The sequence below is a fragment of the Amia ocellicauda genome, chromosome 2 (assembly GCF_036373705.1).
Source record: "Amia ocellicauda isolate fAmiCal2 chromosome 2, fAmiCal2.hap1, whole genome shotgun sequence".
In the NCBI taxonomy this organism is placed as follows: Eukaryota; Metazoa; Chordata; class Actinopteri; order Amiiformes; family Amiidae; genus Amia; species Amia ocellicauda.
Genome location: NC_089851.1, coordinates 52,249,252 through 52,262,811, shown reverse-complemented (window position 1 = coordinate 52,262,811; position 13,560 = coordinate 52,249,252). Strand labels below are relative to the sequence as shown.

General features: G+C 51.1%; 6 non-coding genes across 6 annotated transcripts; all 6 read left to right on the top strand.

The window, feature by feature from the left end:
- The first annotated feature begins 1,605 nt into the window (after positions 1 to 1,605).
- trnap-agg (transfer RNA proline (anticodon AGG)) lies at positions 1,606 to 1,677 on the top strand. The gene has a single exon. It is a non-coding gene; the product is annotated as a tRNA-Pro (tRNA).
- A 503-nt stretch (positions 1,678 to 2,180) lies between these two features.
- Positions 2,181 to 2,252, top strand: trnap-agg (transfer RNA proline (anticodon AGG)). Its single transcript has one exon. It is a non-coding gene; the product is annotated as a tRNA-Pro (tRNA).
- Positions 2,253 to 3,941: 1,689 nt separating this feature from the next.
- trnap-agg (transfer RNA proline (anticodon AGG)) lies at positions 3,942 to 4,013 on the top strand. Its single transcript has one exon. It is a non-coding gene; the product is annotated as a tRNA-Pro (tRNA).
- Positions 4,014 to 5,103: 1,090 nt separating this feature from the next.
- Positions 5,104 to 5,175, top strand: trnap-agg (transfer RNA proline (anticodon AGG)). Its single transcript has one exon. It is a non-coding gene; the product is annotated as a tRNA-Pro (tRNA).
- A 503-nt stretch (positions 5,176 to 5,678) lies between these two features.
- trnap-agg (transfer RNA proline (anticodon AGG)) lies at positions 5,679 to 5,750 on the top strand. Its single transcript has one exon. It is a non-coding gene; the product is annotated as a tRNA-Pro (tRNA).
- A 7,476-nt stretch (positions 5,751 to 13,226) lies between these two features.
- On the top strand, positions 13,227 to 13,298 carry trnap-agg (transfer RNA proline (anticodon AGG)). Its single transcript has one exon. It is a non-coding gene; the product is annotated as a tRNA-Pro (tRNA).
- Positions 13,299 to 13,560: the final 262 nt, after the last annotated feature.

Below are 13,560 nucleotides of genomic sequence, written 5' to 3'. Positions count from 1 at the left end.
TCAGATACTGTTGGCTGTATAGCTGATGGGAAATCAGACTGTCATCTGTGTGTTTTGTTTTCTTTAAAGAAAATGTGTTTTTTACAAGTTCGTTGTTGTTGTTGTTGTTGTTGAGGAGGAGGAGGAGGACATGTAGTGTGTTGTTGAGGAGGAGGAGGACGAAATGTGGTTTGCCGGCTTGTTATGGAGACCTTTGCTGAACGTGTACTCCTGAGCTGCACCAAAGGAGAGGCATTCTTTTCAGTTGTTTGCGGGCCTGCTGAACCATGCTCTCAGTGCTGTCTCACTGGGGATACGGTTACCGTTCTGGAAAGACACTTCAGCGCTACAGTCCATGCTATCAGTCAGTGTGCGTAGGTCTCCCGGTCTGCCCCAAAGCAGTTACGCGCTTGCCCAGCAGAAACTGCGACACCCTCCGTTAACTTGGCTCGTTGGTCTAGGGGTATGATTCTTGCTGAGGGTGTGAGAGGCCCTGGGTTCAACTCCAGGACAAGCCCACTTGGCCCCACTTTGTAGTCACCGAAGTGTTCGTTCGTTTGCTCTTGAAGGCTGGCTTCTGGGCTCCTCTGCACAAGGGAGGGCTATCGACCTCAGATACTGTTGGCTGTATAGCTGATGGATAATCAGACTGTCATCTGTGTGTTTTGTTTTCTTTAAAGAAAATGTGTTTTTTACAAGTTCGTTGTTGTTGTTGTTGTTGTTGTTGAGGAGGAGGAGGAGGACATGTAGTGTGTTGTTGAGGAGGAGGAGGACGAAATGTGGTTTGCCGGCTTGTTATGGAGACCTTTGCTGAACGTGTACTCCTGAGCTGCACCAAAGGAGAGGCATTCTTTTCAGTTGTTTGCGGGCCTGCTGAACCATGCTCTCAGTGCTGTCTCACTGGGGATGGCGTTACCATTCTGGAAAGACACGTCAGTGCTACAGTCCATGCTATCAGTCAGTGAGCGTAGGTCTCCCGGTCTGCCCCAAAGCAGTTACGCGCTTGCCCAGCAGAAACTGCGACACCCTCCATTAACTTGGCTCGTTGGTCTAGGGGTATGATTCTTGCTGAGGGTGTGAGAGGCCCTGGGTTCAACTCCAGGACGAGCCCACTTGGCCTCACTTTGCAGTCACCGAAGTGTTTGTTCGTTTGCTCTTGAAGGCTGGCTTCTGGGCTCCTCTGCACAAGGGAGGGCTATCGACCTCAGATACTGTTGCCTGTATAGCTGATGGGAAATCAGACTGTCATCTGTGTGTTTTGTTTTCTTTAAAGAAAATGTGTTTTTTACAAGTTCGTTGTTGTTGTTGTTGTTGAGGAGGAGGAGGAGGACATGTAGTGTGTTGTTGAGGAGGAGGAGGACGAAATGTGGTTTGCCGGCTTGTTATGGAGACCTTTGCTGAACGTGTACTCCTGAGCTGCACCAAAGGAGAGGCATTCTTTTCAGTTGTTTGCGGGCCTGCTGAACCATGCTCTCAGTGCTGTCTCACTGGGGATGGCGTTACCATTCTGGAAAGACACGTCAGCGCTACAGTCCATGCTATCAGTCAGTGAGCGTAGGTCTCCCGGTCTGCCCCAAAGCAGTTACGCGCTTGCCCAGCAGAAACTGCGACACCCTCCGTTAACTTGGCTCGTTGGTCTAGGGGTATGATTCTCGCTTAGGGTGCGAGAGGTCCCGGGTTCAACTCCCGGACGAGCCCACTTGGCCCCACTTTGCAGTCACCGAAGCACTTGTTTCTTCTCTCTCGATGCTTGGCTTCTGGGCTCCTCTGCACCAGGGAGGTCTTTCAACCTCAGATACTGTTGCCTGTATAGCTGATGGGAAATCAGACTGTCATCTGTGTGTTTCGTTTTCTTTAAAGAAAATGTGTATTTTACAAGTTCGTTGTTGTTGTTGAGGAGGAGGACATGTAGTGTGTTGTTGAGGAGGAGGAGGACGAAATGTGGTTTGCCGGCTTGTTATGGAGACCTTTGCTGAACGTGTACTCCTGAGCTGCACCAAAGGAGAGGCATTCTTTTCAGTTGTTTGCGGGCCTGCTGAACCATGCTCTCAGTGCTGTCTCACTGGGGATGGCGTTACCATTCTGGAAAGACACGTCAGCGCTACAGTCCATGCTATCAGTCAGTGAGCGTAGGTCTCCCGGTCTGCCCCAAAGCAGTTACGCGCTTGCCCAGCAGAAACTGCGACACCCTCCGTTAACTTGGCTCGTTGGTCTAGGGGTATGATTCTCGCTTAGGGTGCGAGAGGTCCCGGGTTCAACTCCCGGACGAGCCCACTTGGCCCCACTTTGCAGTCACCGAAGCACTTGTTTCTTCTCTCTCGATGCTTGGCTTCTGGGCTCCTCTGCACCAGGGAGGTCTTTCAACCTCAGATACTGTTGCCTGTATAGCTGATGGGAAATCAGACTGTCATCTGTGTGTTTTGTGTTCTTTAAAGAAAATGTGTTTTTTACAAGTTCGTTGTTGTTGTTGTTGTTGAGGAGGAGGAGGAGGACATGTAGTGTGTTGTTGAGGAGGAGGAGGACGAAATGTGGTTTGCCGGCTTGTTATGGAGACCTTTGCTGAACGTGTACTCCTGAGCTGCACCAAAGGAGAGGCATTCTTTTCAGTTGTTTGCGGGCCTGCTGAACCATGCTCTCAGTGCTGTCTCACTGGGGATGGCGTTACCATTCTGGAATGACACGTCAGCGCTACAGTCCATGCTATCAGTCAGTGAGCGTAGGTCTCCCGGTCTGCCCCAAAGCAGTTACGCGCTTGCCCAGCAGAAACTGCGACACCCTCCGTTAACTTGGCTCGTTGGTCTAGGGGTATGATTCTCGCTTAGGGTGTGAGAGGCCCTGGGTTCAACTCCAGGACGAGCCCACTTGGCCCCACTTTGCAGTCACCGAAGTGTTTGTTCGTTTGCTCTTGAAGGCTGGCTTCTGGGCTCCTCTGCACAAGGGAGGGCTATCGACCTCAGATACTGTTGCCTGTATAGCTGATGGGAAATCAGACTGTCATCTGTGTGTTTTGTGTTCTTTAAAGAAAATGTGTTTTTTACAAGTTCGTTGTTGTTGTTGTTGTTGAGGAGGAGGAGGAGGACATGTAGTGTGTTGTTGAGGAGGAGGAGGACGAAATGTGGTTTGCCGGCTTGTTATGGAGACCTTTGCTGAACGTGTACTCCTGAGCTGCACCAAAGGAGAGGCATTCTTTTCAGTTGTTTGCGGGCCTGCTGAACCATGCTCTCAGTGCTGTCTCACTGGGGATGGCGTTACCATTCTGGAAAGACACGTCAGCGCTACAGTCCATGCTATCAGTCAGTGAGCGTAGGTCTCCCGGTCTGCCCCAAAGCAGTTACGCGCTTGCCTAGCAGAAACTGCGACACCCTCCGTTAACTTGGCTCGTTGGTCTAGGGGTATGATTCTCGCTTAGGGTGTGAGAGGCCCTGGGTTCAACTCCAGGACGAGCCCACTTGGCCCCACTTTGCAGTCACCGAAGTGTTTGTTCGTTTGCTCTTGAAGGCTGGCTTCTGGGCTCCTCTGCACAAGGGAGGGCTATCGACCTCAGATACTGTTGCCTGTATAGCTGATGGGAAATCAGACTGTCATCTGTGTGTTTTGTTTTCTTTAAAGAAAATGTGTTTTTTACAAGTTCGTTGTTGTTGTTGTTGTTGAGGAGGAGGAGGAGGACATGTAGTGTGTTGTTGAGGAGGAGGAGGACGAAATGTGGTTTGCCGTCTTGTTATGGAGACCTTTGCTGAACGTGTACTCCTGAGCTGCACCAAAGGAGAGGCATTCTTTTCAGTTGTTTGCGGGCCTGCTGAACCATGCTCTCAGTGCTGTCTCACTGGGGATGGCGTTACCATTCTGGAAAGACACGTCAGCGCTACAGTCCATGCTATCAGTCAGTGAGCGTAGGTCTCCCGGTCTGCCCCAAAGCAGTTACGCGCTTGCCCAGCAGAAACTGCGACACCCTCCGTTAACTTGGCTCGTTGATCTAGAGGTATGATTCTCGCTTAGGGTGCGAGAGGTCCCGGGTTCAACTCCCGGACGAGCCCGCTTGGCCCTGCTTTGCAGTCACCGAAGCACTTGTTTCTTCTCTCTCGATGCTTGGCTTCTGGGCTCCTCTGCACCAGGGAGGTCTTTCAACCTCAGATACTGTTGGCTGTGTAGCTGATGGGAAATCAGACTGTCATCTGTGTGTTTTGTTTTCTTTAAAGAAAATGTGTATTTTACAAGTTCGTTGTTGTTGTTGAGGAGGAGGACATGTAGTGTGTTGTTGAGGAGGAGGAGGACGAAATGTGGTTTGCCGGCTTGTTATGGAGACCTTTGCTGAACGTGTACTCCTGAGCTGCACCAAAGGAGAGGCATTCTTTTCAGTTGTTTGCGGGCCTGCTGAACCATGCTCTCAGTGCTGTCTCACTGGGGATGGCGTTACCATTCTGGAAAGACACGTCAGTGCTACAGTCCATGCTATCAGTCAGTGAGCGTAGGTCTCCCGGTCTGCCCCAAAGCAGTTACGCGCTTGCCCAGCAGAAACTGCGACACCCTCCATTAACTTGGCTCGTTGGTCTAGGGGTATGATTCTTGCTGAGGGTGTGAGAGGCCCTGGGTTCAACTCCAGGACGAGCCCACTTGGCCTCACTTTGCAGTCACCGAAGTGTTTGTTCGTTTGCTCTTGAAGGCTGGCTTCTGGGCTCCTCTGCACAAGGGAGGGCTATCGACCTCAGATACTGTTGCCTGTATAGCTGATGGGAAATCAGACTGTCATCTGTGTGTTTTGTTTTCTTTAAAGAAAATGTGTTTTTTACAAGTTCGTTGTTGTTGTTGTTGTTGAGGAGGAGGAGGAGGACATGTAGTGTGTTGTTGAGGAGGAGGAGGACGAAATGTGGTTTGCCGGCTTGTTATGGAGACCTTTGCTGAACGTGTACTCCTGAGCTGCACCAAAGGAGAGGCATTCTTTTCAGTTGTTTGCGGGCCTGCTGAACCATGCTCTCAGTGCTGTCTCACTGGGGATGGCGTTACCATTCTGGAAAGACACGTCAGCACTACAGTCCATGCTATCAGTCAGTGAGCGTAGGTCTCCCGGTCTGCCCCAAAGCAGTTACGCGCTTGCCCAGCAGAAACTGCGACACGCTCCGTTAACTTGGCTCGTTGGTCTAGGGGTATGATTCTCGCTTAGGGTGCGAGAGGTCCCGGGTTCAACTCCCGGACGAGCCCGCTTGGCCCTGCTTTGCAGTCACCGAAGCACTTGTTTCTTCTCTCTCGATGCTTGGCTTCTGGGCTCCTCTGCACCAGGGAGGTCTTTCAACCTCAGATACTGTTGGCTGTGTAGCTGATGGGAAATCAGACTGTCATCTGTGTGTTTCGTTTTCTTTAAAGAAAATGTGTATTTTACAAGTTCGTTGTTGTTGTTGAGGAGGAGGACATGTAGTGTGTTGTTGAGGAGGAGGAGGACGAAATGTGGTTTGCCGGCTTGTTATGGAGACCTTTGCTGAACGTGTACTCCTGAGCTGCACCAAAGGAGAGGCATTCTTTTCAGTTGTTTGCGGGCCTGCTGAACCATGCTCTCAGTGCTGTCTCACTGGGGATGGCGTTACCATTCTGGAAAGACACGTCAGCGCTACAGTCCATGCTATCAGTCAGTGAGCGTAGGTCTCCCGGTCTGCCCCAAAGCAGTTACGCGCTTGCCCAGCAGAAACTGCGACACCCTCCGTTAACTTGGCTCGTTGGTCTAGGGGTATGATTCTCGCTTAGGGTGCGAGAGGTCCCGGGTTCAACTCCCGGACGAGCCCACTTGGCCCCACTTTGCAGTCACCGAAGCACTTGTTTCTTCTCTCTCGATGCTTGGCTTCTGGGCTCCTCTGCACCAGGGAGGTCTTTCAACCTCAGATACTGTTGCCTGTATAGCTGATGGGAAATCAGACTGTCATCTGTGTGTTTTGTGTTCTTTAAAGAAAATGTGTTTTTTACAAGTTCGTTGTTGTTGTTGTTGTTGAGGAGGAGGAGGAGGACATGTAGTGTGTTGTTGAGGAGGAGGAGGACGAAATGTGGTTTGCCGGCTTGTTATGGAGACCTTTGCTGAACGTGTACTCCTGAGCTGCACCAAAGGAGAGGCATTCTTTTCAGTTGTTTGCGGGCCTGCTGAACCATGCTCTCAGTGCTGTCTCACTGGGGATGGCGTTACCATTCTGGAATGACACGTCAGCGCTACAGTCCATGCTATCAGTCAGTGAGCGTAGGTCTCCCGGTCTGCCCCAAAGCAGTTACGCGCTTGCCCAGCAGAAACTGCGACACCCTCCGTTAACTTGGCTCGTTGGTCTAGGGGTATGATTCTCGCTTAGGGTGTGAGAGGCCCTGGGTTCAACTCCAGGACGAGCCCACTTGGCCCCACTTTGCAGTCACCGAAGTGTTTGTTCGTTTGCTCTTGAAGGCTGGCTTCTGGGCTCCTCTGCACAAGGGTGGGCTATCGACCTCAGATACTGTTGCCTGTATAGCTGATGGGAAATCAGACTGTCATCTGTGTGTTTTGTGTTCTTTAAAGAAAATGTGTTTTTTACAAGTTCGTTGTTGTTGTTGTTGTTGTTGAGGAGGAGGAGGAGGACATGTAGTGTGTTGTTGAGGAGGAGGAGGACGAAATGTGGTTTGCCGGCTTGTTATGGAGACCTTTGCTGAACGTGTACTCCTGAGCTGCACCAAAGGAGAGGCATTCTTTTCAGTTGTTTGCGGGCCTGCTGAACCATGCTCTCAGTGCTGTCTCACTGGGGATGGCGTTACCATTCTGGAAAGACACGTCAGCGCTACAGTCCATGCTATCAGTCAGTGAGCGTAGGTCTCCCGGTCTGCCCCAAAGCAGTTACGCGCTTGCCTAGCAGAAACTGCGACACCCTCCGTTAACTTGGCTCGTTGGTCTAGGGGTATGATTCTCGCTTAGGGTGTGAGAGGCCCTGGGTTCAACTCCAGGACGAGCCCACTTGGCCCCACTTTGCAGTCACCGAAGTGTTTGTTCGTTTGCTCTTGAAGGCTGGCTTCTGGGCTCCTCTGCACAAGGGAGGGCTATCGACCTCAGATACTGTTGCCTGTATAGCTGATGGGAAATCAGACTGTCATCTGTGTGTTTTGTTTTCTTTAAAGAAAATGTGTTTTTTACAAGTTCGTTGTTGTTGTTGTTGTTGAGGAGGAGGAGGAGGACATGTAGTGTGTTGTTGAGGAGGAGGAGGACGAAATGTGGTTTGCCGTCTTGTTATGGAGACCTTTGCTGAACGTGTACTCCTGAGCTGCACCAAAGGAGAGGCATTCTTTTCAGTTGTTTGCGGGCCTGCTGAACCATGCTCTCAGTGCTGTCTCACTGGGGATGGCGTTACCATTCTGGAAAGACACGTCAGCGCTACAGTCCATGCTATCAGTCAGTGAGCGTAGGTCTCCCGGTCTGCCCCAAAGCAGTTACGCGCTTGCCCAGCAGAAACTGCGACACCCTCCGTTAACTTGGCTCGTTGGTCTAGGGGTATGATTCTTGCTTAGGGTGCGAGAGGTCCCGGGTTCAACTCCCGGACGAGCCCGCTTGGCCCCACTTTGCAGTCACCGAAGTGTTCGTTTGCTCTTGAAGGCTGGCTTCTGGGCTCCTCTGCACAAGGGAGGGCTATCGACCTCAGATACTGTTGCCTGTATAGCTGATGGGAAATCAGACTGTCATCTGTGTGTTTTGTTTTCTTTAAAGAAAATGTGTTTTTTACAAGTTCGTTGTTGTTGTTGTTGTTGAGGAGGAGGAGGAGGACATGTAGTGTGTTGTTGAGGAGGAGGAGGACGAAATGTGGTTTGCCGGCTTGTTATGGAGACCTTTGCTGAACGTGTACTCCTGAGCTGCACCAAAGGAGAGGCATTCTTTTCAGTTGTTTGCGGGCCTGCTGAACCATGCTCTCAGTGCTGTTTCACTGGGGATACGGTTACCGTTCTGGAAAGACACGTCAGCGCTACAGTCCATGCTATCAGTCAGTGAGCGTAGGTCTCCCGGTCTGCCCCAAAGCAGTTACGCGCTTGCCCAGCAGAAACTGCGACACACTCCGTTAACTTGGCTCGTTGGTCTAGGGGTATGATTCTCGCTTAGGGTGCGAGAGGTCTCGGGTTCAACTCCTGGACGAGCCCGCTTGGCCCCGCTTTGCATTCTCTGAAGCAATCGTTTCTTCTCTCTCGATGCTTGGCTTCTGGGCTCCTCTGCACCAGGGAGGTCTTTCAACCTCAGATACTGTTGGCTGTGTAGCTGATGGGAAATCGGACTGTCATTTGTGTGTTTTGTTTTCTTTAAAGAAAATGTGTATTTTACAAGTTCGTTGTTGTTGTTGAGGAGGAGGAGGACATGTAGTGTGTTGTTGAGGAGGAGGAGGACGAAATGTGGTTTGCCGGCTTGTTATGGAGACCTTTGCTGAACGTGTACTCCTGAGCTGCACCAAAGGAGAGGCATTCTTTTCAGTTGTTTGCGGGCCTGCTGAACCATGCTCTCAGTGCTGTCTCACTGGGGATGGCGTTACCATTCTGGAAAGACACGTCAGCGCTACAGTCCATGCTATCAGTCAGTGAGCGTAGGTCTCCCGGTCTGCCCCAAAGCAGTTACGCGCTTGCCCAGCAGAAACTGCAACACCCTCCGTTAACTTGGCTCGTTGGTCTAGGGGTATGATTCTCGCTTAGGGTGTGAGAGGCCCTGGGTTCAACTCCAGGACGAGCCCACTTGGCCCCACTTTGCAGTCACCGAAGTGTTTGTTCGTTTGCTCTTGAAGGCTGGCTTCTGGGCTCCTCTGCACAAGGGAGGGCTATCGACCTCAGATACTGTTGCCTGTATAGCTGATGGGAAATCAGACTGTCATCTGTGTGTTTTGTGTTCTTTAAAGAAAATGTGTTTTTTACAAGTTCGTTGTTGTTGTTGTTGTTGAGGAGGAGGAGGAGGACATGTAGTGTGTTGTTGAGGAGGAGGAGGACGAAATGTGGTTTGCCGGCTTGTTATGGAGACCTTTGCTGAACGTGTACTCCTGAGCTGCACCAAAGGAGAGGCATTCTTTTCAGTTGTTTGCGGGCCTGCTGAACCATGCTCTCAGTGCTGTCTCACTGGGGATGGCGTTACCATTCTGGAAAGACACGTCAGCGCTACAGTCCATGCTATCAGTCAGTGAGCGTAGGTCTCCCGGTCTGCCCCAAAGCAGTTACGCGCTTGCCTAGCAGAAACTGCGACACCCTCCGTTAACTTGGCTCGTTGGTCTAGGGGTATGATTCTCGCTTAGGGTGTGAGAGGCCCTGGGTTCAACTCCAGGACGAGCCCACTTGGCCCCACTTTGCAGTCACCGAAGTGTTTGTTCGTTTGCTCTTGAAGGCTGGCTTCTGGGCTCCTCTGCACAAGGGAGGGCTATCGACCTCAGATACTGTTGCCTGTATAGCTGATGGGAAATCAGACTGTCATCTGTGTGTTTTGTTTTCTTTAAAGAAAATGTGTTTTTTACAAGTTCGTTGTTGTTGTTGTTGTTGAGGAGGAGGAGGAGGACATGTAGTGTGTTGTTGAGGAGGAGGAGGACGAAATGTGGTTTGCCGTCTTGTTATGGAGACCTTTGCTGAACGTGTACTCCTGAGCTGCACCAAAGGAGAGGCATTCTTTTCAGTTGTTTGCGGGCCTGCTGAACCATGCTCTCAGTGCTGTCTCACTGGGGATGGCGTTACCATTCTGGAAAGACACGTCAGCGCTACAGTCCATGCTATCAGTCAGTGAGCGTAGGTCTCCCGGTCTGCCCCAAAGCAGTTACGCGCTTGCCCAGCAGAAACTGCGACACCCTCCGTTAACTTGGCTCGTTGGTCTAGGGGTATGATTCTTGCTTAGGGTGCGAGAGGTCCCGGGTTCAACTCCCGGACGAGCCCGCTTGGCCCCACTTTGCAGTCACTGAAGTGTTCGTTTGCTCTTGAAGGCTGGCTTCTGGGCTCCTCTGCACAAGGGAGGGCTATCGACCTCAGATACTGTTGCCTGTATAGCTGATGGGAAATCAGACTGTCATCTGTGTGTTTTGTTTTCTTTAAAGAAAATGTGTTTTTTACAAGTTCGTTGTTGTTGTTGTTGTTGAGGAGGAGGAGGAGGACATGTAGTGTGTTGTTGAGGAGGAGGAGGACGAAATGTGGTTTGCCGGCTTGTTATGGAGACCTTTGCTGAACGTGTACTCCTGAGCTGCACCAAAGGAGAGGCATTCTTTTCAGATGTTTGCGGGCCTGCTGAACCATGCTCTCAGTGCTGTCTCACTGGGGATACGGTTACCGTTCTGGAAAGACACGTCAGCGCTACAGTCCATGCTATCAGTCAGTGAGCGTAGGTCTCCCGGTCTGCCCCAAAGCAGTTACGCGCTTGCCCAGCAGAAACTGCGACACACTCCGTTAACTTGGCTCGTTGGTCTAGGGGTATGATTCTCGCTTAGGGTGCGAGAGGTCTCGGGTTCAACTCCTCGACGAGCCCGCTTGGCCCCGCTTTGCATTCTCTGAAGCAATCGTTTCTTCTCTCTCGATGCTTGGCTTCTGGGCTCCTCTGCAAGAGGGAGGTCGTTCAACCTCAGATACTGTTGGCTGTGTAGCTGATGGGAAATCAGACTGTCATCTGTGTGTTTTGTTTTCTTTAAAGAAAATTTGTATTTTACAAGTTCGTTGTTGTTGTTGAGGAGGAGGAGGACATGTAGTGTGTTGTTGTTGAGGAGGAGGACGAAATGTGGTTTGCCGGCTTGTTATGGAGACCTTTGCTGAACGTGTACTCCTGAGCTGCACCAAAGGAGAGACATTCTTTTCAGTTGTTTGCGGGCCTGCTGAACCATGCTCTCAGTGCTGTCTCACTGGGGATACGGTTACCGTTCTGGAAAGACACTTCAGCGCTACAGTCCATGCTATCAGTCAGTGAGCGTAGGTCTCCCGGTCTGCCCCAAAGCAGTTACGCGCTTGCCCAGCAGAAACTGCGACACCCTCCGTTAACTTGGCTCGTTGGTCTAGGGGTATGATTCTTGCTGAGGGTGTGAGAGGCCCTGGGTTCAACTCCAGGACGAGCCCACTTGGCCCCACTTTGCAGTCACCGAAGTGTTTGTTCATTTGCTCTTGAAGGCTGGCTTCTGGGCTCCTCTGCACAAGGGAGGGCTATCGACCTCAGATACTGTTGCCTGTATAACTGATGGGAAATCAGACTGTCATCTGTGTGTTTTGTTTTCTTTAAAGAAAATGTGTTTTTTACAAGTTCGTTGTTGTTGTTGTTGAGGAGGAGGAGGAGGACATGTAGTGTGTTGTTGAGGAGGAGGAGGACGAAATGTGGTTTGCCGGCTTGTTATGGAGACCTTTGCTGAACGTGTACTCCTGAGCTGCACCAAAGGAGAGGCATTCTTTTCAGTTGTTTGCGGGCCTGCTGAACCATGCTCTCAGTGCTGTCTCACTGGGGATAGCGTTACCATTCTGGAAAGACACGTCAGTGCTACAGTCCATGCTATCAGTCAGTGAGCGTAGGTCTCCCGGTCTGCCCCAAAGCAGTTACGCGCTTGCCCAGCAGAAACTGCGACACGCTCTGTTAACTTGGCTCGTTGGTCTAGGGGTATGATTCTCGCTTAGGGTGCGAGAGGTCCCAGCTTCAGCTCCTGGACGAGCCCGCTTGGCCCCGCTTTGCATTCTCTGAAGCATTCGTTTGTTCTCTCTCGATGCTTGGCTTCTGGGCTCCTCTGCACCAGGGAGGTCTTTCAACCTCAGATACTGTTGGCTGTGTAGCTGATGGGAAATCAGACTGTCATTTGTGTGTTTTGTTTTCTTTAAAGAAAATGTGTATTTTACAAGTTCGTTGTTGTTGTTGAGGAGGAGGAGGACATGTAGTGTGTTGTTGAGGAGGAGGAGGACGAAATGTGGTTTGCCGGCTTGTTATGGAGACCTTTGCTGAACGTGTACTCCTGAGCTGCACCAAAGGAGAGGCATTCTTTTCAGTTGTTTGCGGGCCTGCTGAACCATGCTCTCAGTGCTGTCTCACTGGGGATACGGTTACCGTTCTGGAAAGACACTTCAGCGCTACAGTCCATGCTATCAGTCAGTGAGCGTAGGTCTCCCGGTCTGCCCCAAAGCAGTTACGCGCTTGCCCAGCAGAAACTGCGACACCCTCCGTTAACTTGGCTCGTTGGTCTAGGGGTATGATTCTTGCTGAGGGTGTGAGAGGCCCTGGGTTCAACTCCTAGACGAGCCCGCTTGGCCCCGCTTTGCATTCTCTGAAGCATTCGTTTGTTCTCTCTCGATGCTTGGCTTCTGGGCTCCTCTGCACCAGGGAGGTCTTTCAACCTCAGATACTGTTGGCTGTGTAGCTGATGGGAAATCAGACTGTCATTTGTGTGTTTTGTTTTCTTTAAAGAAAATGTGTATTTTACAAGTTCGTTGTTGTTGTTGAGGAGGAGGAGGACGAAATGTGGTTTGCCGGCTTGTTATGGAGACCTTTGCTGAACGTGTACTCCTGAGCTGCACCAAAGGAGAGGCATTCTTTTCAGTTGTTTGCGGGCCTGCTGAACCATGCTCTCAGTGCTGTCTCACTGGGGATACGGTTACCGTTCTGGAAAGACACTTCAGCGCTACAGTCCATGCTATCAGTCAGTGAGCGTAGGTCTCCCGGTCTGCCCCAAAGCAGTTACGCGCTTGCCCAGCAGAAACTGCGACACCCTCCGTTAACTTGGCTCGTTGGTCTAGGGGTATGATTCTTGCTGAGGGTGTGAGAGGCTCTGGGTTCAACTCCTAGACGAGCCCGCTTGGCCCTGCTTTGCATTCTCTGATGCATTTGTTTGTTCTCTCTCGATGCTTGGCTTCTGGGCTCCTCTGCACCAGGGAGGTCTTTCAACCTCAGATACTGTTGGCTGTGTAGCTGATGGGAAATCAGATTGTCATCTGTGTGTTTTGTTTTCTTTAAAGAAAATGTGTATTTTACAAGTTCGTTGTTGTTGTTGAGGAGGAGGAGGACATGTAGTGTGTTGTTGAGGAGGAGGAGGACGAAATGTGGTTTGCCGGCTTGTTATGGAGACCTTTGCTGAACGTGTACTCCTGAGCTGCACCAAAGGAGAGGCATTCTTTTCAGTTGTTTGCGGGCCTGCTGAACCATGCTCTCAGTGCTGTCTCACTGGGGATGGCGTTACCATTCTGGAAAGACACGTCAGCGCTACAGTCCATGCTATCAGTCAGTGAGCGTAGGTCTCCCGGTCTGCCCCAAAGCAGTTACGCGCTTGCCCAGCAGAAACTGCGACACGCTCCGTTAACTTGGCTCGTTGGTCTAGGGGTATGATTCTCGCTTAGGGTGTGAGAGGTCCCGGGTTCAACTCCCGGACGAGCCCGCTTGGCCCCGCTTTGCATTCTCTGAAGCACTCGTTTCTTCTCTCTCGATGCTTGGCTTCTGGGCTCCTCTGCACCAGGGAGGTCTTTCAACCTCAGATACTGTTGGCTGTGTAGCTGATGGGAAATCAGACTGTCATCTGTGTGTTTTGTTTTCTTTAAAGAAAATGTGTATTTTACAAGTTCGTTGTTGTTGTTGAGGAGGAGGAGGACATGTAGTGTGTTGTTGAGGAGGAGGAGGACGAAATGTGGTTTGCCGGCTTG